We start from the raw sequence: 16,650 nt of genomic DNA, 5'->3' as shown, positions 1-16,650 counted from the left end.
CCTTTTCCCATTATAAAGTCCTTTGCTAGGGAGAAAGGATTATTCTCCTGCATCTGCAGTGCAAAGAAAGCTTCAAGCACATTGGTCGTGTAAAAGAGTTTAAAGTTTTGTATGTCTCCGGGGAGGGGGGGGGAACGTTAATTGATTTCTTCTTCAAGGCAGAGTTTTAATAATAAACTTGGATCACCCAAAGTTTTAATAAGCTAAGGAAAAAGCAGATGCCCCAATGATCCTTTATTATTGTTAGATAAATATTTGGACTAGTGTTTAACCCAACAGAAGGAAGCCAACAATATTTTTGTCTTGTGCTGTACTAATAATAACCGTATTGATTGCTTTTATTTATAAATGTTTTGTTTATTTGTATCCTACCTTTATTATTTTTATAAATAATTCAGATGGAGTACATATCCATCACATCTTCATCCTCCTATTTTCCCCACAACAATAACTCTATGAGGTGAGTTGGGCTGAGAGACAGTGACTGGCCCAAGGTCACCCAGCTGGCTTGCATGGCTGAGATGGGACAAGAACTCTGTTTTCATGTTTCTAGCTTGGTGTCTTAACTAATAGGCCAAACTGGCTCTTTCATTTTAACTTACCTGGAGTCATTTTTAAATACCGGTAGCAGTTTATTTTGATTAGATACATAGTCTGGCAAATAATGTTGTGGGACGGTTTGCATTATAAACTTATCAACTTAATAAGGTTTTAACTGGAGGAAGCGATGAGTCTTTCAAACAGAATTAAATGTCTGGCTGAATAATGTCGCCGTTGGCTTTCTTGTTGTTTCAAAAAATGAAAAAATAGTGAAACATGTTTAACACCATAATCCACTTCATATTTATAAAATAAAGTCCACTGAATTCAATTAAATTTGCTCACAAATAAGTTTATATAATATAAAGTCCTACTTAGAGAAACATCTCAAGGTTCAGGTACCAGTAGTTAAGAACATTGTATTATAATGAATGATTGTGTTCTTGTTTAAATAATAATATGGAGAATAGGTTTCTTGACTTCTAGTGCATGCCTGGTGTGATGAATCAGGTGAGCCTGATATTTGAGAAACCTTCTCATTTGGGAGTTTGTACCCCGAGAAAAAGATTTCCCTTGGAACTGTTACTGAAACTTTCCTTGCCATGATACTTCTTGTGAGTGGTACATTAACAATGTCCCAAATGAGTTGTAGGTGCAGAGGGCTATTTATGTAGACAACTTGTCTGTCTTAATCTTGTTTCCAATGCTTTACTTTTTCCAGTTTTGTTTTGCTTCTGCTGAATGTAAGCTGTATGTTGGAGGGCTTAAAAGGGACAGACTGCTGGGTTCTTACACTGAAATCCTCTTTCAGTCTTTTACTTTTCAGATGTGTTGTTTTACAGCTCTGTTATCCCTAGCTAGCATTCCAAGAGTTTGAGGTCTGCTTCTGTAAAATGAAGCTTGACTTCTAAAGAATGACCTCCTACACACAGTATGCTTTAGGTACAGAATAGCAAGTTTTATGCATCCATTTCTACCTCATGAGGGATTCTTGTTTTCTTCACTCTGGAATCCATATATTTAGTGTACAATTTTGTGATTCCTTGAAGCATTTTGAACAAATTCTGTAATCTTGTCTTGATTATGCTCTGAGCATTTTTCATTTTTCTTAAACTAAACTGAAACTCTGGTTACCAATTTACAATGCGAACGTTGGGTTTCCAGGATTTCAAAGTCTCTAAATCGATCATCTGTTTATATTGTATTCATATAATTAAAAATAGTCAAGTATTTGGCTGTGTCCTAGATTTGCTGTTATATGGCAGTATTGATCATGGTGTTCAATAGTTACCCTATGTGCACTTACAAGCAATTTTGACCATTCTCTCAGATCTAATGATGCCTTTGGTGCATTGTTGTCCAAAATAAAGCAGTGCATTGTTTGAGAAGAAAATTCTAGTGAAGAACTTTTTTAGGATTGCATAGTAAAAATTGTGGAATAGTAATATATCTTCTTCTTTATGTGATTTATTTTATGATAGAGGGTGGTTAGATTGATCTAATAAAGCTTTGGCTTAGGATCTGTGATTTCTATAATTCAGTTTTGGCGCACCTATTTTTTAAAAACCTAAAGGTTTACTAAAGAAGAAGTCTACCATAAGAAATTCTGGTTTAACAAACTTGAAGTGTTGGATGATGACATGACAGCAGGAGGAGGGAATGATTTGAATCAAGCTTACGTCCTGGTGATTTCATAGATGTGCACAATACTCATTGGTTTAATTAACTGTGAAGCCAACTGCAGCATAGAAATAATCTCTCAAGGACCAGTCTTGAATGTTTTTTAAAGAAATGTGAAAGCATAGTATCTGCAGGCTGATAATGTTTTGTGCAAGCTAATAACATAAAATGATGGTGACTAAATATATTGCATGAAAATGAGATTTTAAAAACTCTAAGCTGGCAAGGAACTATTTGTAAAAGATCCAGTCAGTTGTAAAACAGGGCAACTTTTGTTGGTTGAAAAAGTGAATTTGCGTGTTTTCCCTCAAATGAGAGATACTATCAGAAATGATAACCTAGAAAATATTTATAAATATTAAAAAATCTAAAAAAATCTAGACTGTATTAATAAAATAAAAAAATCTTATATAAACTTTTGTGATCTAGTAACGTTTGGAAAGGCTGAACTTTACAAAACTAAAATACATTTAGAGCTAAGAAACAATGTATACTTTCAAAGAAGTATAGAAACTCTTTGTGAACCAATAAGGAATTGGGGTTCTCTTTAAGATTTTGGTACTCAGGGCATTAAATAAAACATTGAAATATTGGTGGTTTCATGATTTAAGAAAATACGGTTCATGAAAATTAACTAGTCGCTATTTAATATTATAAATTTTAATAATGCATTCCTGTGCATTATGATTATCCAATTCATAATCAGAATTATGTTCATCATTATTGAAGTTTCATCAGTGAAACTATGAACTCCACAAGATTGAAAAAATCTAAGAATGAATATTGTTCTTACCACCAGTAATTTACCTTTATATTGATGAACTGTGAACTAGCTACAGTAATAACAAATGTGGATTATTTGAGGAAATGAGGCAAAAATTGTTATAGGTAGATTTCTGAAACTGATCTGGTGTGTTTCCAATCTGATTACTTCCAAGTCTGGGTGTTACGCTCCTAATGTTATTTACTGTTTATAACCTTAATGTTTTAATTCTGGGTAAACAAACAGTTGTAAGTTAGTGGGCAGACTTAGAAATTAAAGAAATAAATATAATTTGAATTGCACTTGTTTGGGAAAGTTTTCCTTACTACTCCACCATTTGAAATTTAATTCACAGAATATATTCCATTTTATCTTGATATAATTTTGTACTAATGTCTTTAATTCAGATAATTTGAATTAAGCATTGATGTTTATTTCACTGGGCAGTTTGATCAAGAAATTGTTGTATCACTGACTAAGCCATAATACACTTGGTTTGTTTTTTCCTAGCATGTTGTACGACAGCAGCTCTAAATGTTTTATAAACCATAGTATAGGCTCACTGTATTATGCAAATCAAGTGTGTTTTTTTCAGAAATCACAAATAAACAGTTATGTAGTGGGGGAGGTAAACTAAGTTGTTTTTACCACACTTAAGCCTTGGGTTGGAAAACTAATCCTTGTTTCTGGCAGCAGGTATTTTGTTGTTTGCTTCTGTTTCCTTTTTTAGAATTTTATCATTCTAAATATTCTAAACTACAAGTAAATATCTAAAGCTCAAGGAATGAAAAACAGTTTACATCTGAACCTTTTGCATTGCAGGATATTGCTTCAGATTATCTTTAGCACAAAATTCTGCTACTTATTGTAATACATATGGAAACAGAAATGCCAATATTCCAACGGCAATTACACACACGTGTTTAATTGCATGGACAAATTTTAAGGATAATTTTCAGGAGCCAAAGTTCTTCACAGTATTGATCATATGTTACTTTGGCTTTTTGCAAATGTTGGGTTTATTTTATGTTTACAGTTTTTGCTCTACCATTTTGACAAGGTGTGAATTTCAGTGTAAAAATTTAAACAAAACATAACAGAGGTGTTTGATTGGTTCTGTTAAATTGAATGAGACTTTCAAACAGAATGGGCCTGTGTAATCACATTAAGTATATTTAAGATTATGATTACACAGGCCCTTTTTTCTTGCAGCTGGCAATACAGATAATCCTTGACTTACAACGTTTATTGACCATTCAAAGTTACAGCGACACTGAAAAATGGAACTTATGTCTGTTTTTCACAGTTATGACTTTTGCAGCATCCCCATGATCATGTGATCAGAATTCAGATGTTTGGCAACTGGTTCATATTTATTATGACCATTTCTGTGTCCCAAGATCATGTGATCCCCTTTTGCGACCTTTTGACAAGCAAAGTCAATGGAGAAACCAGATTCAATCGGGTTACTATCAACTGCAATGATTCATTTAACCATGGCAATAAAGGTCGAAAAATGGGACAAAATGTACTTAACAAATGTCTCACTCAACAACATAAATTTTGGACTCAATTGTTGTAAGTTGAGGTCTACCTGTATTTTAAGCTAAAGATGAGTCCTATGGTTTCAGAACTTTTATCTCTCGAGGATAAGATTTCCTCTGGATATATAGATAGAGCCAGAAATATACATCCCTTGTGTTTGTGCTCACTCTTCTTCTTATATAGGCTTCCTCAGAAATAATATTTGGCTCTTACTAGAAATTCGAAGTGATCACTCATAGAAAACTTTCAAAATTAGATCAAATACACTTAATTCTCCAGTACAGGAGATGGATAATCCATGGATGGGTTTTCTCTGTCTGCCTGCTCTTGAGACCAAGTAGCCAAAGCTTGACACGCCCCCACTTCCTGTGGAGTCCATTCTTAACTTGGTCTCTGCTCGGAGAAGACTCGTTTTGGCGTGGCTCTCAGCTTATCAGGTTAGACAAGAAATCCATTGATTGATTATCCCTTGATAATTGGCTTCCCCTTCCCAAAAAAATTTTCCACCTATAGGAATTTAACCACAAAATTTTCTGGGGATCAGTCCTGATCTCAAACCTAAAAATAAAAAGGGGATTGGTGGGGAGGGAAATTTCCCCACAGATATCAGCCAGCCCCAGGGCTCTGGGGGGTGAAAAGGGGGGGAAGAAGGCATCAGCAGAGACTACTTGCTGAACCTTTTCCCCAACCACTAAGTTTTCCTTGGGATCATCCCTGATCCTATATTAAAATTGAAAAAGGGGGTGTGGGGGGGGGAAAACTCCCCACGGATCCCAGTCAGCCCCAGGGCTCTGGAGGTGAAAAAGGGGGGGGAACAAAGGCATCAGCAGAGACCACTTGCTGAGCTTTTCTCCCCAACCTTCCAAGGGATTTTTTCCTCAAATTGGGGGAAAAAATAACAATCTCCAGGTCCGGATTCAAACTTGAATTCGGATCATCGGAGATTCCCTAGCAGCCCAGGGCAACCGCGGGCGCCATTTTAGTTGCCGTTTTCAGACAACAAAGGCAATCCCTGGCTGGGATTCCCTTAAAACGTCACAGTGCGCCAAATTTAAATCCCCGGGCACAAGCAGCTTCTGGGAGGCTGCGGAGCTTATCTTCAGAGGGAAACGAAGCACAGGAAGGGAGTAAGCCCCAACCAAGAAACGGAGGCTAGAGAACCCTCCTGGGATCTGCAAAGCCCTTTTTCAGGGAGAAACGAGCTGTGGCTGCCATCTCTTGCCAGAGAAAGGCAAACCGAGCTTAAGGAAGCTCTACATCATATCTGGAATCACTGATAGAGGCGGAATAGGAGCACACAACCAGCGCTCCACCCCCGATACACACATATAATAATAGGACAAAATATAATAATAATAAAAATAGATACATAAATAATAATAATAATAATAATAATAATTAAAAAAAATTTTTTTTAAAGCTAAAAATTAAGCGACTGCAGGGCCAACAGGCCTAAAGACAGAACACACAATATTATCATCATCACCATTATTGTTGTTGTTGTTATTATTATTATTATTTTTATTATTGTTGTTCCTATTATTAGTATAATAGTAATAGTATTAATAAGAATAAATTCCGCTCTAGGTGACCGCCATTTGATACCTGCTGTGTATTAAGTCAGGCCTACAGACCCTTTTGAGGTCGCCACTGATATTTTTTGCCTCCCTTTTCCTTTTTCTACTGGTGCACGTTGCCTGGTCACCTAAGGCCTCCGGGCGGAACCCAAAGAGTGGTTCCAAACGTGCCTTCGGTACCTCCCTCAGCTACCGTGACCTTAGCCCAGAGAGAATATTTTTGTTGTGGTCGGGTGATCAGGGGAACAGTCCTGGTACTTGTTCCAATTTCGCTCCCGCCAATACTTGCCTGCCTGAGCGTCTTCTCAGTTTTTCTGGGACTGCTCAAGCGGAATGGAGGGACCCTCGTTGCCTCAATCCATGAGCACGACCCCTCCACCTCCCAATTACGGCTGCAACACACCTTCTGACCAGAAGGCGGCAGGCAAGTGCAAAGCGAAGACAAAACACTCGCTCAAGAGGCCCTCCAAGTTGGCGGAAAAGCAAGCCAGCCGTAGGCACCAGGCCCTGGAGAAGGAGTTCTCCAGAGCGCAGAGGCAGGCCCAATTGGAATTGGTTCAAATAGCGGCCACCGAGATGGAATTACCATTGGGTCCATCCACATCAACCCAGAGCGCGTGGTCCATTCCAGGAACACCGCAACCACTGGATCCGCCATCTACATCAGCCCAACAAACAACCACGGCGGCAGGCACAACCACTGAGTCCAACTCTCCACCTGCGGTCACCACACCCAAAGGTAATGACATAGGGGACATCTGGGCAGATGGACGGCTAGAGGCCCTATTAACCAAAGTGGTGGACCGAGCCCTAGCACAGCGCTCCGCCCACCACGACCAGGGGCCCTCCATCTCAGCCATGCCACACTCGGAACTCCCCTCAGAGTCCTCAGGCATTCAGGAACCCGTCTCCCCGGCCCAGTCCTCCATGAGTGGTTATTCTTCACCACAAGAGGAGGATCAACCTGGGATCTCTATGTCAGAGGATGAGGAACTTCCCCCTGAGCCCCCCTCAGGGGGATTATTTAATCCCAACCGCTTCCTCACGATACTACGCAAGGCCACAGCCATTGCGGACATGGGGACGGATCAGTTTTCTCAGCCGCAAGCGACACCGGCCACCACATCCAGACCCGTATTCGTAGAAAAGGTGACAACGCAACACCATATACCTTGCCCCGCCATTTTCCTGAAAGGGATCAAGAAGCCATGGGACTCTCCCGCTTCCTTCCCATCAATGAGTGGTACGGACAAAAAATTATACAGCCATTGTATACATAAACTTGTATTTTTAAGAGTTATGCAGAAACACGTTAGCCTTAGTTTGCCTTAAAGCAGGGGTTCTCAAACTTGGCAACTTTAAAACTTGTGGACTTCAACTCCTAGAATTCCTCACCCGGCTTTGCTGGCTGAGGAATTCTGGGAGTTGAAGTCCACAAGTCTTAAAGTTGCCAAGGCTGAGAACCCCTGCCTTAAAGTCTCATAAATTGTAAATAGAGCAATTGGAAATATTTTTACAAAGGTATGGAATTTTTCATAGCTAGAGGCAAGCATGCTCACCCTCAGAATTGTAACCCATTCTTCATATTGGTTAAGTAACTTGCTGTAATTTAAACATGCATACAAGTGGATCTCTTTTTTATGGATCTTCCATTTTAGCTTAGCAATTGGATAATAAGACCTTGGGAGGAAAAAGTATGCAGAAGTTTATTTGCAGTATTATATATGCTTAAAGTAATAAAAAAACAAACACAGAATCACAGATACAGGAAATATTTACTATAAATAGTTTATAGCAATTGCCAGTATTGGTATTTCAGATTAAAAAGGCCACCTGTTAAGTTGCATGTTGTTTCCATGTAGACAGACATGTTTTGATTTAAAAGTAATTTTATGCAATTAAGTTTTTTGTAGGTGACAAAATGTTTTGAAGAATACGTCCCTTGCATGTTTTGAAGTTTAATTCTTAAAGTTCTGTATTATTACTGATCTTGATTTTAATGCTCAGCGATGATGTAGTATTTGAGGCACATAGATATTTATCTCTTTAAGTTATATATTCAGGATTTCAGGATTTAAAAATAAGAAATAGAGATTTCTTTCAGAAACTTTGGCAGATGCTTTTTGCTGGTAAAAGGTTAAATCTGATTGCAAGTGCCTGCTTTAGTGTTACTTTATTGCAGTGGTTCTCAAATAGTGGGGAGGGCCCCCCAGGGGGGCGCGAGGCTCCGTAAAGGGGGGCTCGTTTGACCTCGGCAAATACTGTCATATTGGACGCACGTGACACATGCAAAGGACCCGATTGGATAGACAGTCACGTGGGGGGGGGCACGAAATGTTTTCTTCTTCCTAGGGGGGGGCATGACAGAAAATAATTGAGAACCACTGCTTTATTGTAACATAGAAGTAATTTAATCATAGATGGGTGGCGTCCTTTTTTCTGAAATGTTAAAATTGTTTCCAGTTTAGAAAATGGAAAACCACTATACAATCCTCAAGTGGCAATGTTAGTATTACCCAAAGTAGAAGTTGAATATTCCAGAATTCTCAGGTCTATCCCATTCTGTACATATCTAGTGGGAATGATGTATATGAACTTTCTAGATATTTCTTAAATTGGGAGATGAGCCACATTTAATCAGTATTGCATTTTAAAGTTATAAATAATTTACTTATGAATATTAGCAATTTTATCCAGTTGATTTTGAATGTCCCTTGAGTATTCCTAATTTGTGATTCATTATGGGGGTTTTTTTCATTGTTTGCTTATTTGCAAGAAGTAGCCAAAGAAATTTCACTTTAACATTCATGAATAATTTCTATTCCTTTCAATTGATTTTTCTATTTTTGCTTATTATATAAAGACACATAATAGCGGGATGTTTTAAAATCTTGTTGTTATAACATTCCTGAATTTAAATGGGTAGATTCTTGTTATAATAGAGGACAGTGGGAGAAGATTCTTTGGGTGAGAGGAATTCATATCAGCATTAGTAGGTGATTGGATGCCTATTTAATTCAGCGCAGAGAGTGTCATCCAAGTTATTGATGTGGACAGTGCAAATCTTGTCCATCCCCTCCTTGTAAAAAAAATATTGCAGGGCTTATTACCCCTCTACCCAAATAGAATATTTAGGCTTTAGTGCATTTACATGCTACATTCTCACTACCCCATTTGGTACCATTGGGAAAGTAGATGCAAAGGAAGGAAGGAACAAGGAATGAGGAGTCCATAGTATAGTTTCCCACCTCAAGGTGTTTGTATAGTGCAGTGGTTCTCAACCTTTCTAATGCCACGACCCCATAATACAGTACCCCATGTTGTGGTGACCCCCAACCACTTATACATCACCGGGTGCCAGGAGTGTGGCCAAAGAAAAGGGGGAAAAATGGTGGACAGCCTTGTTTGGCAACCCCCATGAAATGGTCGTTTGACCCCAAATGGGGTCCCGACCCACAGGTTGAGAACCATTGGTATAGTGGGTATGCCACACATCTTTTTCAGTGAAAGCTACCATCTGGCCCATTTCTTTGTAAACCATTCTGGTACCATTCGGTACCATGGTTGATAGTATCCAAGGCTCCCAAAAAATCAGAGTTCCAGGATGGATGCACCATCCCCATCCTGAGCTGGCCACAGACCATCAATAAATGTCACACATACCATCTCAGTACTATACCCCAGTCTAAATCTTAGTTGAAAATGATCTGGATAGTCTGCTTTTTCCATGGCCCTCTGAAGTTGGAGACTATCTTCTCAACAACTTTCTCTAAAAAGGGAAGATTGGAGTTTGCATAAAAATTGTCCATTTCGGCTGGTTCCAAGGAAGCCTCTTGAAAAGAGGCAGTGCCATCCTATTTCTCAAATAAGCATTTACTACAGTACCACATGGATCTATCCATATGTCCATTCTTTTGAGGCCTTAACCAACCAGAAATAACATGGGTCAGATACATTAATAACAAAGGGAACTGCTGAAAACTACCTCTTGCCTATTGGCAAAGTTCAGATTGGATACAGTTTCATAAAGTTACTTTTCTTATATTTGTAATGTTTGAATATTACAGATTCTTTTTCAAAGCTCCTCAAATATCACTAATGGGTTACAGATAAGTTAAAATTGTTATATAAGTACTTTGAATAGAATTCTTAAACTAATTTGTAGTACTTATACACTTAATATTCAATTTGCAGCAGCCTCTAAGTAGGCACTCAAAAGATTGTAACTCTTAAAACTGTAAAACTGAAAATACATTTGAAGAGTTCCAGACTGATAGCACTGATAGTTTGCTAAATATCTTGGTATATTCATAATCTGTGGTTTTGCAGATTTTTATATTCTTGGCAACCTAAAATTTTTTTATTCTACATTTAGAAACTCATAAGCAGGACTTCTGGCTGCTTTCAAATGGATGAGTTTACAAAATTAAAAGGAGGATGACATTAATTGTAGACTTACATATTTGAACAAATTCTAAGAGACATTAACCTTGAAAATATAAATATTTAACTTGGATCATTTCCCATAAATAAATGAGCAAGTACAGTGTTTGTGACTCCTTTGTTTAATTTGGTTCCTTTTATCTAGTTTTAGAACTTGTTAGAGAACAAATTAATATTTTAGGTCATATTTATGTAGAAATACTGAAAATCCAAATGGATTGGTAAACTTTTATGCACCATTGTAATAGACTAGTAAAATTTATGCTTTAGTTTTATGGTTGCCAAAGACTTTCTGGGATAGTTATATTTAAATAATCAACAACTTCAAATTTTCAAACCTTTTAAAGACTTTTATTGGCCAATAAAATATTTAGGATTCATTTACTGACTAGTGCTCCAAAAGCCATTGCTGGCTCCTTCTCTGCAATTGCAATTGTAAACCATCAATTCACATTTTAATAAAGGTTGGAAAAGGACACTAGTCTCACATACTGTATACACTGAACAATAAGGGCATCTGCAGGATTATACTCCTTTTGTCAAAATGATGAGTATGGTCACACATTGAAAACTCCACCTCTTTTGGATATATGTGTCAATCAGATTGACCTGCTTGGACTCCCACTGCAGGCACCACTGCTGTATTACAAGCAAAAACAGAACTTTTCTGACAATTGTATCTGAAGTATGCTGAAAGCCATTTTTCCAAACAATCATGCTGCACATTTAAATGGAATATGATGATGAATGGTGGGGATCTAAAGTTTATAGAAGATAGTTTTCCTTAAGCACACACAAAAACAAAATTAAAACTATTCTAATCTAAATATAGAGTACCTGTTCATTGTATTGCATTAAAAAGTCAAACAATCCCAAGTTCCACCACTATGCGTGTACCATATATTAATAAGTTTCCTTGATTTAATTATCGAAACACTTTATTTTAGCTTTACTGTGCGAGGCAAAATTTGTGCTAGCTTGTACCACAGTAAGGAAAAAAGTTGTCTCTAACTTTCATCTATCAAGGTTTGGAGAGAATAGTACCAGTGTCTTTTAGAAGTTTATTTATATGCATGTTATGTAGTGGAGAAAATCAATGTAACAAAACAGAGACTACACCCTCCCCTACTCCCAAAAAACAACCCCATCATTTGACATCACCAATCTAAGGAATAGAAGCCTCCTCACCAGCTCACAGTGTAGCCCCAGGGCAGCCCTAATGTGGGAGTCACAGCATAGTAGTAAGGTAAGAAACCCCAATGTTTTATGCTCAATCAGCCTGGTTGCCTCAGCAGTCCATCTTCCTAATAGTGGACTCCCTCAGTACTTTCCGCTGCCCTCCAGAAAGGCTCATTTCCTACTAGTAAAAATAACCTTTGATACACTGTCAAAGGAGCTACCTAGATTTCCCAAACTGGCCAGAAAAATCCTAAGATTTCCCGCCTTACAACCTTCAACTTCTATAAAAATATTTCCTTTTCTCGGCCCCTCTTGTAAATGCAGAAACCTAATTATCGCTGAATGTGGATGAAATTGGAGGAAAGAAGTTGTGTTCCTTCAATAGTTTCCACAACTGTTGCCCATGCCAGAAGGCTCTCAAATTGATTATTTATCTATTTATTTGCTGTCTGTCTTTTGAAAGGCTCTTGAGTAATTATCTGTCTTTTGAAAGGATCTGGGTAATTAACAGAAACACCACCAAACAATTCCCTCCAGATAATAAATAAGCTCAAATTGTCATTCCCTATACTATTCCAGAGACAAAGAAAATTATAATCCAACAACAGCCGGAGAAAACTGAGTTATTAATCATATATATGTCTTTGGTTATTCGGGTTTTCTCCCGCGTAAAATTGGAAGTGTCTTGGCGACGTTTCGACGAAGTCCCATTCATCATCTTCAGGCTGGTGTTTTCAGCTTTGTGCTTCGAGGAGCAATGAAGCTTCGAAGCACGAAGCTGAAAACACCAGCCTGAAGATGACGAATGGGACTTCGTCAAAACGTCACCAAGACACTTCCAATTTTACGCGGGAGAAAACCCGAATAACCAAAGACCTACATACAAACACCCGCGAAAACCTCAGAAAACACACACACACACACACACACACACACACATATATATATATATAAAGTTGACAATATTTACTGCAATCTTCTTGCTATCCGTTTTAGAAGCTTGAAGCAAAGTCGCATAGAAATGCATTGTTTTTATTCTAACTCAAGGCAGCGAACATACGCGATGCTCGTATTTTCCCATAACAACAAACCTGTGAGGTGGGTTGAGCTGAGAGAATGACTGGCCCAAAGTCACCCAACCAACTTTCAAGGCTAAGATAGGACTAAAACTCATGGAGTCTAGTCTGTTCCTTAACCACTAGACAAAACAGGCTGTTATATATTATTAATATTGATATATTAATAAATTTTAGAAATATTTCTAATACATTTATAACCACTGAATTATTTAAAAAGTGTATACTATTTTATTCATATACTTTGGTTTATTTAGATTACTATTTAACCTGTTTCCATACAAGTAGAAATGGAAAAAATCCAAAAATTGGACAGTTTTCGTCTTCTATAAGTAATGTTTTAAATCAGAGACTAATATTTAGTATATCATTTTGAAGTAGAATTTGTTCCTCTGCTATAAAAAGGTTTGCTAGTTTAAGGTGTGCCCCTTTTGGCTGCATTTTAATGTTTCAACAATAGGTGCCAGTAGTTATCTTCTGAATTTAAAATAGAAATGTGATCAGGGCTGTCATAGCAACAACTTCCTCTTAGCATAGTTATTTATAGAACTGCTGTTGCCTCTTTTTTTTTTTTTTTTAGATTGTCAGGCTAAAGAAAGATTTACTAAACAGCGTTTTAGAAAGTCTTGAGAAGATCAATAAACCTCAGTCCTTATTTTAAACTTCATGCATTATATTTCAGCTGCTATAGTTGTTATAATCAGGAACCCAAGCATTTCAGCATAGTTATTAAAATACTGTATTACTCTTCCTAAAACCCTCTCCTTCCCACGTAATTCTATAGGCCAGAGGTCCTTTTGGGCACCAGGGGCCGGTTCCGTGGAGAAAAGGTTTTCCACGGACCAGAGAATGCATGGTTTGGTATGCTGCCTGCATCCCACAGATGGGGCTTTGCTTGTTTGTGCGGATCGGTTGCTGGCATGCCGCAGCCTGGTACCAGTCCATGGACTGGGGGTTTGGGACCCCTGCTGTAGGCAATTTTTGAAGTCTCCCTTGTTTCAAAAGTGTTTTATTTTCAATAATTAATGTGAATAGACATGAATGGACATGTGCACGTAGATAACAACTGAAGTATTTGTTTGGATCTCAAACACAGTAAAGTTGATTGGTCTTATATGTGTTGAAAGAAAAATCTTCATCAGGGTCCAGTCCAAGCCGGGAATAAACAAAATGGAGACTGCTTTAGAAAGAAGGTTGTAGTTTATTGAAGAGCAGAGCCAGACAAAAATGTGGCTCTGGGAAAGCTGACCACATGTAGCTGGGAGTTGTGGGTTTTTATACCTTCTTGGACTTTTGTGCTTGGAGTTGTTTCCTGTTCCCATAGCATGAACTTTGACCTGAGCTTAAGTGTGCCTTTCTGGTATTCTGATGGTAGTGGGTTAATCCTATTATGTCCTAAAGGTCATGCCTTTAGAATTTGGGTGGAGTATGTAGATTTTAGGGGTCTTTGTCTTTCTAATCTCATCAGCTCCAAGCTTCCTGGCTCCAACCTTTCTGAATAGGATTATCAAATCTACATTTCTACAGACCTGGCCTCTGCCTAGTTTCTGCTTGGGGATATTAAGAAAAACTGGGCCTGCTTTTCTGCCTTTAAAATCCTTTGGGGAAATATAATGTTATGTCTTTTAATATTCCTAAAATATTTCTTTCTCTGGAGGGGGAGTGCTGTCCTCCCACATATGTGAAGCAGTGCTGCTACAATTAATGTATAAGATATGCACAGTTTGTTACACAGTTTGATTGTGTGCCATCACTTCAGCATCAACTCTTGGTGACTGCATAGATTTTCTGCATGATGATCTATCCCTAGCCTAGTCTTTCAGATCTTCCAGCAATACCTTTTCAGCCATCTTTTTACTGATCCTCTTTTCATAATCTCTTTCCATCCACCTTTCCCAGTATTATAGACTTCTTCAGAGAGCTTGGTCTAAATATAATGATTCTGAAGTATGTTAAATTGAGCCTAGTCATTTAAGCCTCCAGTGAGAATTCTGGGTTGATATGTTATTTGCTTGTTTTCTTTGTGATCTTCATGATAATTCTAAAAAGATATTGGTACATATTTATGACGGCTGCAGTGTCTCAAGGTCATGTGATCACTTTTCACAACCTTCTGACCAGCAAAATCAATGAGGAAGCCAGAATCAATTACCAGGTTACTCACTTAACAACTGCAATGATTCACTTAACAACTGTGACAAAAAAGATTGTAAAATGGGGCAAATTAAATTCACCTAACCACTGTCTTACTTAGCAACAGAAAATTTGGACTCAATAGTGATCGTAAGTCGGGGATTACCTGTATAAAGTAGGATGCGACTACTTTTGTGACTATATGCTGCACACTTCATAAAAATTATTTTTGGTCTCCAAGGGGTCCTTGGATCAAGGGCAAGACTAAAACTTTGGGTACGAGTAGAGTGAGCAAAGAGTGCAAATAGTTTTAGAGGCTTAAGGCATTTCTTTTGCCCATAATCCTTATTTTCCTAAAGGAAAGGAGACCAGAATTGTTTAATTGTACCACTAAGGGTATTTTGTGATACTCATGAGCATAAAAGATTTTGCCCATGGACTATTCTCACATAGCTATTTCTATTCTTGCTGGCTTCCCTGAATTCAACAGAGGTTTTTGAAGTAAATAGATAGCTTCTTTTCCTCGCAAATTCCTCCCTCTGTGCAAATTTTCTCTTAATGTGTTTAGGAACCCTCCAGAGCATGATCGGAGAGGTAGAAAGAGGTTAAGAGAAGAAAACGAAGGCACACTGTATCAGCATGATTCCTGCGTGGCATAAGGCTCTATGAATTATGGAATGAAGTGCTATTTAAACATATGGTGTACCTTTGTAATTATTAATACAGAAATAGGTTGAAAGTATTAATGAACCGTACATAATCATGGACTCCATTCATTTTGTAGCAATGGATAATGTAACTGATTTAAAGTGCTAAGGGTTAATAATGAATAAATGCAAATAATAATATACTGTAAATTTCTCATAGCTGAATTCAAATCATAGATGCTGTTCTAAATAAATACTTTTTCTACATTTTAAAAACACTTCCATTTATCTGGCTGGCTGAATACAAGACCCTATGCTTACTTGTAAAGAAGTAATATAATATGTACAACCTATTTCAGCAAATCACCATTAGGAGTATTTGGAGCATTTGGGGGCAGGTGGCGAACTCACCAATTCTAGTCTGCACAAATTCAAACAACTACAAAATAGCAGCAGATTTTGAATGTTCTATATATATCTTTACTGACATCTAGTGGTCATCTACATTTTGCAATCCAAATCTGGTAATCTTAAATGGGGGGAAAGAAATGTTGAGGAGCTGAAGAATTTCCTGCTGCTCTATAGTATTCTTCTCTAATATCATAATTCAAAAGCATCAACACTAGTTCTGTCTTGCTTATAAGTTTTCTTTCCATAATTTCCCATAATATCTCTGTAATAGAAATTCAGATTATTTATTTTATTCATTCAAATTCTATAGCTCAGTGGTGGCGAACCTATGGCACGCATGCCAGAGGCGGCACTCAGAGCCCTCTCTGTTGGAACATGCACCACCACCGCCAGCAGCAGGTGCATCAGGCCACCACTGCCGCCCAGAGCAGGAGCCCCGCCCAGCACAAAGGAGGCGAAGCGGCCAACTACCAAGCTCGAGTAGAGGTGATAGAACAGAGGTCACCAATCATTGTTGATTGGTGGACTGGAAGAAAAGGGAGGGGGAAGCATTTTACATGTGTGCATGCGTGTACGGGGCCACAAGCACATACATGCTGCAAATGAGGTGGAGCTAGTGCCTGCATGATACTCACTAGCCCTGCCCCGTTCTTGCA

At 38.0% G+C, this 16,650-nt stretch overlaps 1 protein-coding gene across 2 annotated transcripts in view; it reads left to right on the top strand.

Annotated features, from left to right (window-relative positions):
* The window catches only part of PRKACB (protein kinase cAMP-activated catalytic subunit beta), a 70,818-nt gene that overhangs the window by 947 nt on the left and 53,221 nt on the right, over positions 1-16,650 (top strand). The gene's annotated exons all lie outside the window — the stretch shown is intronic.

This window comes from Crotalus tigris, unplaced genomic scaffold, assembly GCF_016545835.1.
Source record: "Crotalus tigris isolate CLP2741 ecotype Arizona unplaced genomic scaffold, ASM1654583v1 scf7180000023718.2468807, whole genome shotgun sequence".
NCBI classification, from domain to species: domain Eukaryota; kingdom Metazoa; phylum Chordata; class Lepidosauria; order Squamata; family Viperidae; genus Crotalus; species Crotalus tigris.
The sequence above is the reverse complement of the archived record's forward strand: the minus strand, read 5'-3'. Positions and strand labels throughout refer to the sequence as shown.